General features: G+C 41.1%; 1 long non-coding RNA gene across 1 annotated transcript; it reads right to left on the bottom strand.

The window, feature by feature from the left end:
• Positions 1–275: 275 nt before the first annotated feature.
• LOC311045634 lies at positions 276–12,716 on the bottom strand. Its single transcript, XR_014600789.1, has 3 exons — positions 12,481–12,716; positions 2,922–3,117; positions 276–308 (listed from the first exon to the last, which is right to left on the bottom strand). It is a non-coding gene; the product is annotated as an uncharacterized lncRNA (long non-coding RNA).
• Between the last annotated feature and the right edge of the window lie 3,916 nt (positions 12,717–16,632).

Here is a 16,632-nt window from a genome sequence, read left to right as displayed (position 1 = left end):
ATCTCTGATGAGCATACATGCACATACAACAAGCCAATGTAGAACAACGTTGCATACTTTCTTCATAGAAAATACATTCAGAATGCTAACTGGCTTGACAGTTGATCATGTTTTGTGTCAGTGACGTATATAAATGCATGGCCTCACCAACATCATTATGAACAGCCTTGAGACGACCATCAGGGAACTTTGATTTCCTGTAATCCACGTGAACAATGGCTTCCAGCACAGGGATGACCTGGACATACTTGTCACGGTTCTTATGGTCCACTACACCCAAGACCACCTGCATGTCCATGGAACTGTTACTGGAGAAACAACCAAGTTAATCATTAACTGCCACTGACACATACACTCATCAGTTGGCCCGAGGTCCACAGTGCCAATGACGAGTTGTGTGTTTTTAGTGGTTTTCCACTAGATGGCGCTGTTCGCTAACTTGGGAGTCACCATTTCACTCCCAGAGAGGCAAAGCAGCAGCGGGTCATGTGATCGCAAAAAAAACAGCCCGTTCCCTTCCTTGTTATTCTATTTGGGAAAATTGCTTTTTCTCTGTTTCTGCTGCTTTTGGCGAAAACAATCTTCATTCAACTGCCCACATCTATGGAACGCTTTCTTTTCCCTGATTCTACAAGACTCGGATACGTCTTTTAAAGCGATCGGCGATTGATGGTAGCCTACTGGAGATAAATATTCTTGATGATTTTTCAAAGCTTAATAAAAACGCTCAAAATCGCTGGCAAGGGCAGCTATAGACAATGTTTTAACTCATTTATTCAGAAAGAAGTACTAAACTACAAAAATAAATAAATATGCGCAGAGGTATTCATTTAATATGCGTGACAACATGTTGTCTGTAAATAAATGTGGACTTTATGTAATATCAGCAGACCTATTGACAATGACCATTTTATGATCAAAGCTTTGCTTTCACCTCGTCAGAGTAATCCATGATTCCACCAGTGTTTTCAAATCAGCCTGGCAGATGGCTTGCCTTGCAGTATGGTGGTGCGCACCACCAATTATTGTTTTGCGCTGCAGTAATCTGATCTTAAACCAGCCTAAAACATCACACAAGATGCACGGTCATTCATGTCGCTGCTGCACTAACCTGATCCTAGGTCTGTCCAAAACATCACACACAAGTTAAACTGCACTTCATTGCGTTTCTCTCCTAATTAGTGCAGCCGCGCACACACACACAGGCATACTACAGGTCTTCTCGGATTCACTCGGGTATTACACATAATGATGGACCGACTCAAATTCTGAGGTAATAGCACCGATTCCGACCCGGTACCGATTGATTATGATAAAACACGGATCCGACCGCGCGGGTCTCGGGTCTGTCGGGTATTTTCGGAATCGGGGGGCCCCTGAAGGGCTATAACCTACAGCATTCCAGTTGGATGCCAGCGGGACCAGTAGCTTCACTACAGCTCCACCCCTGATCCTCACCACCAAGCTCCCCCCCGGACCGTCACCAGGAAGATAGCGGGGCGGGAAAACATCAACTCCCGGATAAGGAAGATGTGTGCTTAGCAACTAGCTGCCCCGTTCAGGGGGGGGTGCTCCTTCCATTCCGACATCTCGCCACTCCGACTAGTGGCTTCCGCGTGCAGTTAGGGTTAGGGTTAGGGTTAGGTATAGGGTTCGTTAACGTCGGAAAGGCGACATGTCGGAAAGGCGAAATGCACCCGTTCAGGGGCACGTGATTTGGGAAGGTACGGGACCGGTTGGCAAACCCCGACCCCCGGAGAGCCGCTGGAATCCAAACCACGCCAGACCGTCTCCATTGGCTGGCTGTTTCCAGAATGCATATCTAAATGATAGCTTTGGCCGGCATGTGCATCCGTTTAAATACGTTAGTCATATAGGTTAATAATTGCTTCTCTGCTGGCTATATCGAAAGAGTTTATAAATATATGGAGACGACCGTCTTGTGCATCTGTTTGCCAACTGTTGAAATGCGCTGCTGTTAAAATACGCTAGTCTGTTGTATAGGTTAGTAATTGTCTTCGCCAGGCCGAAGGCATGGCCGAGACGATGTTTTGCACCCTGTCCGTCCGTCTGTTACCTGCTAATCTCCGGCACTGTTGGCCCAGTCGCATGTGAAACTGTGCACATACACTCCCTGGATGTCAATTCCAGACCTATACCCCGAATTAGATATTACTCCTACAGATGTTGTCCAAACATCATGCAAATCGGTACACAGTATCTCTATAGTCATGTGATCAACACAGATTTGTCCGATTTTCCATATTCCAACCCGATTGGCTAAGATTGGCTTCCAAAGTTTGCAGGATTGGTCCATTTTGAACAAAATGCCTCAAATCATAAACGCAGTGTTTGATTTCCACAAGATTTTGCAAGCACATTCCCACTAGGTCGAGGAAAAAATGCCACCCTTTTCACCTTGGCCTGTTATAGTACCGCAGCAGGTCGATTTTGTAAGTGTCCTGACTTCGCGACATAACAGCAAGGCCCATGTACATTTCAAGCAGGCGTGATCCAGCCAATGGAGACGGTCAGGACTGGGTTTGCATTGCCGGGGACAGGGTTTGCCAACCGGTCCCGTACCATCCCAAATCATGCTTCAGGGACCTCTTCAAACACTCCTCACAACAACGGGGAGGGTGCCAAAACTGTGGAAGTGCAGTGTTCCTGCATTGTTGCGGTCGTGAATGACTACAGGCCAGGTACTACAACATCTGAGAGTGCTGGTGAGTGACCACCTCGACCCCCTTCAGTTCACATACCAGGTGGACATTGGGATGGAGGATACCATCATCTACCTGCTAAACAGGGCCTTCACACACCTTGACTCATTATGGCTTTAGGAGTCGTTTGTTTAGAATAATCCAGAGGCTTTCTGTCATTGCATAAAATGCATAAAATAGTAATTTATAGCAGCTTACATGCAGTGAGCAGCAGTGAGGACCCAACAGGATGCAATGAGGACGCCTCCACATGCATGGGTGAACCGCTTAGATGAGCCAGTGGTTCTGCGCTGCAGAGACACCTGCCATGGATGATCCCCAGGAAGAGACGGCCTGCCTCTGACGATCTTGGTCGTATCAGGAGGATCAGGTCTGCCGCACTGGGAGAACAGGGCTGGACAAGATAGAGACAGCATAACAATGTGGTCGGACGGACGATGAGAATAATTTATTATTTAACTTGTTCCCGGGATCAAACTGGGAACCCGAACCCGGGCTCCCCCCAGAGTCAGTGTGGAATTGTCCTCGAGCAAGACACTAAACCCCTAACTGCTCCCGATGAGCAGGTTGGTGCCTTGCATGGTTTCCTCTGCTGTTGGTGTGTGAATGTATGTGTGAATGTGTGTGTATGAATGTGTGTGTGTGTGTGTGTGTGTGTGTGTGTGTGTGTGTGTGTGTGTGTGTGTGTGTGTGTATGTGTGTGTGTGTGTGTGTGTGTGTGTGTGTGTGTGTGTGTGTGTGTGTGTGAGAGAATGTGTGTGTATGAGTGTATGTGAAAGTGTTTGTGAATGTGTGTGAATGTGTGAATGTAATGCACATTGTAAAGTGCCTTGGATAAAGGCGCTATATAAATGCACCATTTACCATTTATAAACGCCTTGATGTCATATTTGACCTGTATGCCTAATATACCACATTCATTATTAACCTTGTTGTAGCCAAGGGGACATTTATCAGGTTATATTCGGTCGATTATTTCTCACCTTAAATAATACCAGCAAGAAGAGATGAACGCTGGAGCAACACGGACAATTTAAGCCTTTTATTTTTAGGTGCAAGTAACAATTGACTGACGTTTCGGTCTTTCGACCTTCCTCAGAGTCATGACTCAAACCTGGCATCTTTCCATGGGGGCAGTGTTGCTGCTTGGAGCATACACACAAACTCAACAAAGTTGCAGGACCCATGCGCAGGTGCCAGTCCCACACCTGCCAGAAGGTGTGTGCCTTAAGGTGTGTACCTTAAGTAACTGTGTTAGCTGTGTGAGTAATATCTACATGTTACCTTAAGTTTGCACTGCATTATGGTTCATTCCAGTAGTAACGTTTAACCATTGTGCAGCACTGCAGTGCCAGTGTGCGTCTTTAACTACATTATTTCATTCATTGATTTTCTGCTGTATTCACTTGCCATGATTATTTAAGTTAATGTGTATGTCTTCAAGTACCTTTGAGATTGGTTCAAACATTTTTAATGTAAAGCACTGTATTTAGAATGTCAAGTCTTTGGTTAGTTTTGGACACGTGTATTTCATGGCCACCGCCATCATGTTACGTTTGACAGCTCATGTGGTCTGCCCATTGATGTCCAATTAAGCCAATTTAGCCCATTTTAGCACAGTACACAGCTGTGGATGTTATAGTTATTGTGCAGTTGATAATGGTATGGTATAATGTGTATAGAAGAGTTTATGCACTCATTGGAGATTGATATTAATATCTGACCAAAGACTGCGACAACCTGTGTACTGTTAATGCCTACTATATTGCATACTATATATTATTTAGTAATGTGATATACTGTATGTGTGGTATTTGTCTGTGTTTATTGCAAAACCACATTTACACTTGGTCACTCAGTGCTTGTACCATTCAAACCAGCCATCTGCAACCCATGCCTGTAACTCACCCTGCACTACAACTTTAAGTAAGGCTGCCATAACCTGTCGGTTGTGTCCTGACCGACGCCCCATAACCCCACAGAACCAGGCCTTTTAAACAGTCCTTTACAAAACCTCTCCATCATAACTTTGGTCAGAAAAATGCTGGTGTAACTAAGACATTTGCATAGCAATCTATATTCTAACAAGATAAATGAAAATAATTAGTGGCCAGACCTGACGGACGGACGGACGGACAGACAGACAGACAGACCGACAGACAGACAGAATATGAGACAGTATTACTGCCATTGTTGAAGTCATTATTTGTTACCTGAACAGATCACCTCCAGTCTGTCCCCAGAATTACCAGACTGCAGTGTTACACACTCCTTCAGTGAAGATTCGGATCCAACACAGGAAGATGTAATAAACCATACAGGTTCATATGTAGAACCAGGACTCCATTGTGTGTAAACAGCAGAGCCACAGTTCAGCTGTTTACACACTGCAGATGATGAATTCAGGTTCCAGTCTGATGTAGAATGGAACGCTGGTCTCCATTCTCCTTGGTGCTTCACTTCCAGTGTACCAGTACATTTACTGGTTCCTTCCACCAACCTGACATCACCAGACTCTGTACAGAGATAGAATATGCAGTAAAAAGGTTATATTACTTTGATTAGAAGAACAACCTTTTAGCTTACAATGATGTGTAGTTGTTTGTTCATGTTTGTTTACCTGCTGTGTGGACTGTTGGTTGAACCTGGAGAGCTGAAGAGAAAAATATCAAATTAATGAGTTTGAGTGTAACATACAGTGTGAGTGTAACAGTACAGTACATGGAACCGTGTCTACCAGTATAGCAGCAAACAGTGTTACAGTTTCCTAGCTCTAGCTGGCTACAGTAGCCACTTCATACCACATAGTGGGGTTCCGTGTCAATGCAATTTTTAATTTTCATTTCCGATTCTTGTGAAAGTTTCGTCTTCACTACTAATTTGAAGGTAAGGGTCTATAAAACAATTCTGGTCGAAGATATTTTCACCCAGATAAAAAATTGGCCTCTAGGGGGCGCCGGCAGTTGCCAGCCCTAGCAAAATATGTTAACTGTTGTTACTTTTGATTGGATTATCCAATCTGAACATATGAGATCTGTATGGATGCAGGATCAGGAGTAGCATTTGGTAATTCAAGCATATTACCCATAGAATCAATTTCATTTTCCAGTATTGGCGCATATCGACAAAAATAGATATAGTAGGGGACCGTGTATGGGTAATTTGTTGTTTTAATTTCAAATTGATGTGAAAGTTTCATTTTCACTACTAAATTGAACTTAAGGGTCTATAGAACATTTCTGGTTCGAGTGTCAAGCACTCAGATAAAGAAAATGGCCTCTTGGGGGTGTCAGCGGTTCTCAACCCCACACCAGCCATAGAAAAATATGGGAACTGTTATAACTTTTGATTGGATTATCCAATATGAACATAATGAGGTATCTATGGATTCAGGATCAGGAGTAGCAACTGGTACTTCACACATATTTCCTAAAGAAGCAATATTTCTTCTGCTATCTGCACATTTCCACAAGAATAGTCAGAAGAGGTCTATGCGCTAACGTATGTGTCGGAATAGCATTAATTTCCATTTTTGTCTCCACTACCCATACATCTACTTGAATAACTAACATTACAGTGTCTTGCTATATCAATTATTATTATTATTATTATTAGTATTACTTTCCATTTTAAGATAAATCATTCCAGAACAGCATGTTGAATGTCTTTCAATATACGGTAGGCAGGATTTCTATTAATTTATGGCATACATGTTTTTTGGGGGTATTAAGTGGTACTGAATCCAAATCTGCTGTATGCCCAGCTCAAAATTCACCATTTAAAGATGCCGGCCACCTCTAGGCTGAAATATATTACCCTAACCCTAACTACACAAGTTAGAAACTTGATTGAATTTATCTTTTTAGGTTTTCATATATGGGGAATCCAATCCCATATTCTGATTTGAGATCAAATGTGAGGAACGTGTTTAAAACATATATTGGGAAAATTGTCATTTATAGGGGATATTACAAACAATTTGGAACAAATTAGGCCTAACGGTACCCGTGACAGCTGGAAGTCCTGGGTTGTCCCCCTTCTCCCCTGTACAGTTTTGATAAGCTCCAGATTCGAGGGCTGAGCAGGGCCATTAAGGGTATAAGTTAGATGGTCTCATCAGTGGGGATACAGTGAAGAGGCATGGAGAGGGTGTGGAGATCAGTCCAGAACTGTCAGAACATATACAGTGTCGACTGGGTGTCTACGAACGGGTAGAGGCGGAGTGTAGCAGGGATAGGGTTTACTGTTGCTTTTTATCTGGAGCTTTTTAACAGCTATAGGGGAAAGGTGAACAGTTCATGATGCACTGTGCTCCATTCTCCTCCATATGATCCTGGTGTAACCAACCTCCAGGCCCACAAGGGGCCATGTCCCTGCTGCTATCGGACAGACAAGCATTGCTTTCTGTATTCACCTGTTACAGCCCATGCCATAATGATAAGTCACTGATGACCATTGGTAATATTACTTAGAAACAACCAGACTCTCCTGTAAGCCAGTCTGACATAGGGATATCCTTGTCTGCCTGACACCACTGGGGACTGACCTGCATCGCTACCTATGTCTGCCCACGAGCACCTATCTTGGGCATAGGAAGAGCCAGCAGATCCGCATGGAGGTCCACTTGGGATGAACGTATCCAGTGATCCAGACCGACATAGGGACACCCCTGTCGGCCGTACGCATATAGCCATGCACTACATGAAGTTCTTAGAACAACCATCACTAGCAACCGACTCACATATCAACACTCACTCTAACCGGCTATGAGCACTCCTCCTGGGCTTACAAGTTCCCCAGTCTACAGCATTATTTCTTTGGCAGCTGTTATGAGATGGGAAAGGGAATCGGCCGATGGAGTGCTTTCTTGGTCCCCATAACTTTGATCTTCCATGTTCCAAGTGCCCAGGGATCTATTCAGTGACCCCCATACTCCCCTTTACCCATCTGAGGGGCATCCTAGGCTCACTAAACTCATAAACCAGACCCCCTATTACCTCCAAACCCACCACCTACTCCATACCCCCCCTCTACCCACCTGAGGGTCTCCATAGCCCTGTTACACTCATCCAGACAGTGGGTTCTGATAGCTTTGCACCAACCTTCACACCCTGGCCCATAATAGGCCATGTCTCTTCACTGTATCCCCACCGAGTAGCCCATCTTCCCTATACACCTGATGGCCCAGCTCAATCCCCAGGTCGGGAGCTTTTCAAATCCATATATTGTAAGTAGGCTACTTATTGTACAGCAGATATGTCATGGGATAAAGTTGGTTGGAAAACCTATTTACCAATAAATGACAATTCATATTTGATCTCTAATCAGAATATGCCATTGTATTCCCCATATGAAAACCCAATAAAGCTAAATGCAATCCAGTTTATACCTGGTTTAGTCAAAAGTATAAGTTTTAAATATATTTCAGCATAGTGGTGGCCACAATCTTTAAATGGTCAATTTTGAGCCATTATCAGCCATTTCTGAGCTGGGCATACAGAAGATTTGGACCAGCAACCCTTATTACCCCTAAAACCATGTATGCCATAAATTAACACAATTTGCCTTCATGGTTAAGATTTTTGGAAATCTGACCTACATGTAGACTAATTTTGATTGTTGCCATTTTGGAAAATGGGTACAAAAAAACAGAAACATTTCAACCTGGTTTCTTGACACTCAAACTAAAATTGTTCTATAGACCCTTATCTTCAAATTAGAAATGAAAACTAAACTTTCACAACAACTTGAAATGACTGACTGTCCAGGCCTAATAGAAGTTAGGTGTAATGGCAGCCATCTTAATTTTTTTCCATACTAGAATATTCAAAACATCAATATTTTAACTCCAGTTGATTCCTCACACAGTATTGACACATGATATAATAAGAAAAAAAAAACATTACACAGCAATTGTGGGAAAATTAAGAAATTGATCAAAAAATCATAATTCCGATTTTGGCAATTTTGGAAATGGGGCAAAAACAATATATTTTTTTCAATCTGGTTCATATATCTTCGAGCCAAATTGTTCTATAGACCATTATCTACAAATTAGAAGTGAAACATTAACTTTCACATGAATTTGAAATGACTGAGTGTCCTGGCACCCCAACAGTGTGGCAGCATATCAGAGCCACTTTGGGCCAGAACAAAAACAGGTATTTTGAGTGCTGAAGGAAACATTTGCAGAGGCTGGCACTCTGGCATATTTTAACATATATAGCATATATTTTATATGTGTATATATATATATATATATATATATATATATATATATATATATATATATATATATATATATATACACACACACACACACACACACACACACACACACACACACACACACACACACACACACACACACACACACACACACACACATACAGATGTGCCACTTCAAAACTTCACATGTCCTGCCATCGCCAAGACAGTACATTTTCAGGGGATTCCCATGGGATTAAGAGGGACAAAGAAGGGCATTTAAAATGATGAATTATTTTGATGATCACTGCTTTTATGATGCTAATTAATTTGAGCAACTCTTCAAATCACCTTTCACCTCATAATGAGTCTGACACCTTCTCAACACACATTCTTTTGTTCTCATGCATATGGGTGTCTGTTGAAGGGAAAAATGGGGGGGTTTAGTGACAGCTTCTTTTCAGGGGCAAAACAGTGCAATTTTAAGGGCAGAACAGGGAGGAAAACATGCCTTTTCAGGCCACTTTCAGGGAAAGAACAGTAACGTGTGAAGTTTTGAAGTGGCACATCTGTATATACATATATATATACACACGCAATTTTAATAAGAAGATGTGTGGAAATATTGGGCCTTAAATGTACTGTAATTAAGGGGGGGGAGGTATTATATGTATTTAGCCCCTCATTTGTAAAGAAATGTACATATGAAATGAAATGTAAAAGCAAAAAGAAATATATCTAAAATAAATGGTGGTCAATGTTGTCAGGGGCCCGCTGTTCCGGTTACTTATGCAGCTCAGAGTGAAAAGATCCGCCGGCCACGTGCCTACTCGTCCAGGTTCCCACATGTCCCTAGTGCCCAGTTGTCCATGTGCCCACCTCTCCACGTGGCCACATGCCCCTAGTGCCAAGTTGTCCAGGTGCCCACATGTTCCTAGTGCCCACATGTCCCTAGTGCCCACATGTCCCTAGTGCCAACATGTCCCTTGTGCCCAGATGGTTTTAGTGCCCAGTTGTCCAAGTGCCCACCTCTCCAGGTGCCCACATGTCCTCAGTGCCCAGATGTCTCCACCCCTAAGTGCCCACTCGTCCAGGTGCCCACATGTCCCTAGTGCCCAGAGAGTTTTGGTGCCCAGTTATCCGTAGTGCCCAGATGGTTTTGGTTGCCACCTGACCGGTTACCGGTCAGGGTGACGGCTTGTGTTGGTAACCGAAATACTCGCCCCAAAACAAACTTGCCCCCATTTTTGTTCGCCGACCAGCGGTTCTTGTATTCTTGTATGTTTTACTGAGGATAAGGTTAGAAATAAGTTTAGGGTTAGCCATAGTTTTACTGAGGTTAAGTTTAGGAATAAGGTTAGGTTTTGGCACCATTTTATTTGGTTATGTTTAGGAATAAGGTTAGGTTAGGCATACAGTAGTTTACTGGGGTTACGTTTAGGAATACCAGGTGAATACCGCCGGATTTGCCACATGTGTTTTTTTTTAAATATTAATTTCCCCACAATTGCTGTGTAATATATATTTGTATTGCTATATCAAGTCTACTGTGTGAGGAATCAACTGGGGTTCAAAAGAAGATAAGGGTCTATAGAAAAATGTTTAGTTGAGTGTCAAGAAACCAGATTGAAATGTTAGTTGTTGTTTCTTTTACTGATTTTCCACAATGGCAACAATCGAAATTAGTCTACATGTAGGTCAGATTTCCAAAAATCTTAACCCTGAAGGCAAATTTATGGCATTTATGGCATGCATGGTTTTAGGGGTAATAAGGGGTGCTGGATATATATATGTATATATGTGGTGTGTGTGTGTGTGTGTGTGTGTGTGTGTGTGTGTGTGTGTGTGTGTGTGTGTGTGTGTGTGTGTGTGTGTGTGTGTGTGTGTGTGAATAATGAATTGCATTTTTAATGGCGCTTTTCTAAGTACTCAAACTTACTCAAAGCGCTTTACAATGGTTCATTCATTCATACAGGGGGGACATTTGGAGGTTGAGCGGTGAACAGTCAACGCCAGCATCCCCACTTTTTCCACATTCACACACCAATGGTGGCAAGCTAGCACCGACCGAATCATTGGAGGCAATGTAGGGTTCAGTGTCTTGCCCAAGGACACTTCGGCATGTGGACAGGAGGAGCCGGGATTCTAACTGATCATTGGTCAACCTGTTCTACCTCCTGAGCCACGGCCGCCCTTCAGTGTGTGTGTGTGTGTGTGTGTGTGTGTGTGTGTGTGTGTGTGTGTGTGTGTGTGTGTGTGTGTGTGTGTGTGTGTGTGTGTGTGTTGGAAATGTTGGAAATGTTGCAGCCAGGGAGACTCCGAACACACGCCTTGCCCATACATAACTAAAAGTCTGCAAAAAGTTTGATTGTGCACATCTAGTACAGTATTAGTAAACAGTGTGTTTCGAAGAGAAAATTCAAAATGAAGTTTGTCAGGTGGGAATCCAAGGATTTTTTTTACACAGCAAAATGTGAATCGGTCCGTTATAGTGCCACCATGAGGCCAATTTGAACACTGCGTTCATGACTTTAGACATTTTGTGCAACACTTACCACTCCTGCAAACTTTGGGTGGACAGTGGACCAAACCTTATACAAACATTGATCAGGGATCTGCCATGAGAATATTTATATCAGGGGTCACAATAAGGATAATTCCTTTTAACAGGTCGTTCATGAAAGTCCTTGCGGTCTTGTTTCCAATGAGAACCTGTGAGCAATTAGGGGTTAAGAGTCTTGCTCAGGGACAATTTTCATTTCATCGACACATATGGTGGCCTGGCCTGGAATCGTACCTGTGGCAAACAAGGCCTCTGGCTCCCTAGGCGGGCTCACTAACCACTCAGCTATGGCCGCCCCATGCACAACCCAGCTTACTGTGTCAGGGGCCCCTGAGGGCCACATGTTGTACAACCCAGCTTACTGCTGCCAGGGACCCCTGAGGGCCACATGTTGTACAACCCAGCTATCTGTGTCAGGGCCAGGGGCCCCTGAGGGACACACGTTGTACAACCCAGCTTTCTGTGTCAGGGACCCCCAGGGCCACATTTTGTCGAGGAGCACCGTTGCTCCGCACCAAACTTGGCACAAGCACTGTTCATGGGTCTGGCAGGAGAATAGTCAAACCAAAAAAACTACATTCCTGTGGTGCTACTGCAGTGTTTAACACTTTAAATGGCCAGAACTCAAGACCATTGCTCTGATCAGTGTAGTATAGGACTAGATTTGGTGGCTGCATAGCGGTATGAAAATCTGGCATCTTAAATTCTCTCAAAGCACTTCTATATCATCTCCTCCTCACTCTCACTCTCACTCTCTTTCTGTTTTGTTTTAAGTGTAATATGAAGTGTGATACTATGGATAACTGTATTTATGCTCACTTATGCTCATTTATGCTCACGTTAAAAGCCCCTTTTTATCTTTAATCAACCATTAACCTTATCTGACAAAACACATTAAACCGGCTTGAACAAACTTCATTGTTTTGCTGTCTGTGTAAAAATAAGTAAGAAATATGTTTTAAAATCCAAACAGTTTAGTTCACTTACACTGAACATCTAGATGGTATGGTGATGATCTCTGTGATCCATGTCTGTTTGTCCCCTGACAGAAGTACTGTCCAGACTCTGCAGGAGACACATTGTCCTTCACCAGCTGAGGACCAGTGGAGATATATCTGTTGTCTCTGTACCAGGTGTAGATGTCTACTGGTGGGTTGGCATCACTGTTGCAGGTCAGAGTCACTTTGCTGCCCTCAACAACATCTCCTGGTGGATCCACTGATACTGAGGGGTTTTCTGGAGTGTCTATGGAGGAATAAAGATGTATACTGTAACCTAAAATAACGGCAGTATTTCCTGAGTGTTTATAAGGAATAGGCGACAGTTTTGCTCACTAGGAATGAGCAATAAAATGAATGATTTGAATAATATGGTGTCTAACATTACACCAGCTTTGATCAAAATAATAAAATACTGGACACGCATGAATGAATAACATACATTCTGTCAAAGCACTTATTTATCATTGTTCCCTCTTTCTCTCTCTTTCTGTCTCTTTCTAAAACTACGATACTGCGGACAATACGTGAAATGTACACACACACACACACACACACACACACACACACACACACACACACACACACACACACACACACACACACACACACACACACACACACACACACACACACACACTTAATTGTGATCATCATTTCATTTCAGTGGGCAGTTCCCAGGTAAAAAAGTAGTATACTTTAGTATGAAAATTATAATATAAGTGTACTAATATTATTAAAAGTATACTTTGGATTTTTGTACTTAATTAAAAGCATATTAAAAATAAATGTATACAAAGTATACTTAAAAAAAGATGTAATTAAGTTCAACTTCAATGTACTAAAAATAAATATACTAATTATGGAATACTTGAAATGTATTTTTAATGTACTTATCCAAAGTGTACTTTATGCAAAGTATATTTTTAATTAAATGTAAGCACACTTTTTAAAAGTACACTAAATTGAAACTGCTTAATAGTGTACTTTTAGTGTACTTAAAGGGGAAATCCACCCATTTTCAATATTTAACTATGTCATTAATATAGCATAAAGGAGTTGTGTGGAAATAAGAAAAAAGTTCCCCCCTTTCTGTGTTGCCTTGAACTGGAGGATTGATTTTGGGTTTAACATTGCAAATTACAACATGATGAGTCATCATGTTGTAATTTGCAATGTTAAACCCACAATCAATCCTCCAGTTCAAGGCAACACAGAAAGGGGGGAACTTTTTTCTTATTTCCACACAACTCCTTTATGCTATATTAATGACATAGTTAAATATTGAAAATGGGTGGATTTCCCCTTTAAGAAAAGTGTATTTATAGTAAAGTCATTTGTAATACACTGTTAGTCTAATATATGTAAGTGTACTATAATTGCACTCCGTTGCAAATGTATTTTAATATACTAAAAAGAAGTGTACTTTAATGTAAGTATATTAAAAGTTGTATGCCAGTGTACTTTGAGATAGTATACTAAATTACTAATACCTATAAGTGAGCTTTTAGTGTACTTAAGAAGAGTACATTTATTTTCAGTCATTTGTAATACACTGTTAGTATACTTTATTTAAGTGTACTTTAATTGCACTCCATTAGAAATGTATTTAATATACTTAAAATAAGTGTACTTTAATGTACGAACATTGGAAGTTGTATGCCAGTGTACTTTGAAAAAGTATAATAAACTACTAATGCTTATAAGTGTACTTTTAGTATACTTAACATAAGTACATTTATTTTTCAGACATTTGCAATACACTGTTAGCATACTTTATTTTAGTGTACTTTAATTGCACTCAATTAGAAATGTATTTAAATATACTTAAAATAACTGTACTTTAATGTAAGTATATTAAAATGATATGCCAGCGTACTTTGAAAAAGTATACTAACTTACTAATACTCATAGTAGGAATTAAGTGTAGTTTAAGAATGTTATAATACACTATTTCTATGCTTCATTAAAGTGTATTTTAATTTAACTTCATTATATGGTTATTTAATTATAATAATACAAAATGCACTATAATAATTTTAAGTTGTATTTTAGTGCACTTTTAAAAAATATACCAAATTACAAATAACTATAGTGTTAATTTAGTGCACTTATGAAAAGTACACTTATTTTCATCCCTTGTGTAACATACTATAAGTATGCTTTATGAAAGTGCCCTTTAATTTTACTCAGTTAGAAATGTACGTATGCTTATTTAAATGTAAGGTCATTTTAAAATGAGCTTTAGTGTACTTTAAAAAGTATGATTATTTTTCAAATCCTTTTTAATATACTATTAATATGCTTTATTAAAGTGTAGAATAATTTAAATACATTAGAAGTCCTGCAATCCCGAGACTGCATGCAGCACTGGCTTCCCCGTGATTGGTCAGAGTCACAGGGTTCCCTTTCAGCAGAGCCATTGGCTCTGCCTTTCAAATTTGCAGTCATGTGATTATGACATAATCAACTGTTCCGTTTTTGTCACCATCTTGTCACTTGTCACAAAATAGTACATCCATACTAAAAATATACTTTAATACATTTTAAATAAACTAAATGGGACACTTAAAAAGTACATTTGAAAAGTATTATTAATATGATAAAAGTGTTTTAATAATACACTTTTACACTACTGATAATGTACTGTAATCCCATTTAAAGTAGATTTACAGCATACTAATGATATAATATAATTGCACTAAAAGTGCATTTAGACCGCTCGTGGGTATACTTTTCACTACTGTACTAAGTATACTTAAAGTTTGTAAAAAGTTGTACGAATTTAGCACACAATTTGCACTTTTAGTATACTCAAGCATACCTTAAGTAGTAATTTATTAGTTTAAGTCGGCCAAAATAGTACATCCATACTAAAAATATACTTTATTACATTCATCAAAAGTATACTTTTAGTATGCTATTTTTTTTACCTGGGTTAGAGTGGGCACCAATACATTGTGGGCACTAGGGAAATATGGGACCTCGGAAGGGGTGCAATACGTTAGTCCGACAGCACATTCCTCCGACAGCGCAGTGCTCCGACATTAAACAGTAATCCCGAACCAAACCCGCACCCTAACCCTAACCGCACGCGGATGCCACATAGTCGGAGAAAAGGTCTGTCGGATTAACGCATGCCTCCCCCTCGGAAGTGTGCCCACATTTGTGTACACTATCCATTTTGATGTCTTATTTCCTGACTCACTTATGTCTAATCAGGCTGTCTGGAAACACGTTATTATTCATTGAGTATACTCCGGTACAGCAGCCTACCATTGAATTTTGCCCACCTGATCACCAAAGTAGGCTTTAATACTCATCCAAGCTCATAACGTGTCACTTCGTGCCACGCTATGAGCTTGTAGATCTGCTATTTTTCAAAAATGTTTGCTTCTGGGGGTCCCTGGTACAATATTTTCAGCTGTGGGGTCCGCGACCAACTATACAGTCCATACAGTATACCCCGACCCCATATTTGGACATATAGAACTATATGTCCAAATATGGGGTCGTTAAAACTTTCAAGAGATTCGGAAAACTAAACATTTTTTGGAGGGCATGGTGGTGCAGTCGGTAGCGCTGTCGCCTCACAACCAGAAGGTCTTCGGTTCGATTCCCGCCGGGGACGCTGTGGGCGTGTTCTCTCCTCCGCATCATCAGTGCCCATACCAGGTGGGTTTGGCGAAAGGGCCTTTTTGTGTGGAGTTCTTTTTGTGTGGAGTTTGCATGTTCTCCCCGTGTCCCCTAGGCCTAAGGGTAGGTACCCTCACAAAAAACATGCAGTAATCCTGTTCTCTATACTGCCTCCCCCTGGTCAGCCGGGGTGTCTGATGGAGGGGAAAGAAACTGGTTGGAATAACGTGTTCCTTCCACGCGCTACGTCCTACCGGGGAAACTCTCGCCTGTCAGGTGCTAATTACAAATTATCAATGGCACAGATTTGGGTCATAATCCTCGATTTTTTGGGAAATAAAAACAATTTAATATTCCTTTTTCCACTATTTTGACTTCTAGATTACAAAGGATCTGAAGTCAAGTAGTTAACAATCGTTCAGGAAATCCAATGGTGCTAATTAAAATGTAGGTTTCTAATTCGAAATCAGTACAGCTGATCAATTGCACATATTTACGTAACGAT

Source organism: Gymnoscopelus microlampas (assembly GCF_963454915.1).
Source record: "Gymnoscopelus microlampas genome assembly, chromosome: 5".
NCBI lineage: Eukaryota > Metazoa > Chordata > Actinopteri > Myctophiformes > Myctophidae > Gymnoscopelus > Gymnoscopelus microlampas.
The sequence above is the reverse complement of the archived record's forward strand: the minus strand, read 5'-3'. Positions and strand labels throughout refer to the sequence as shown.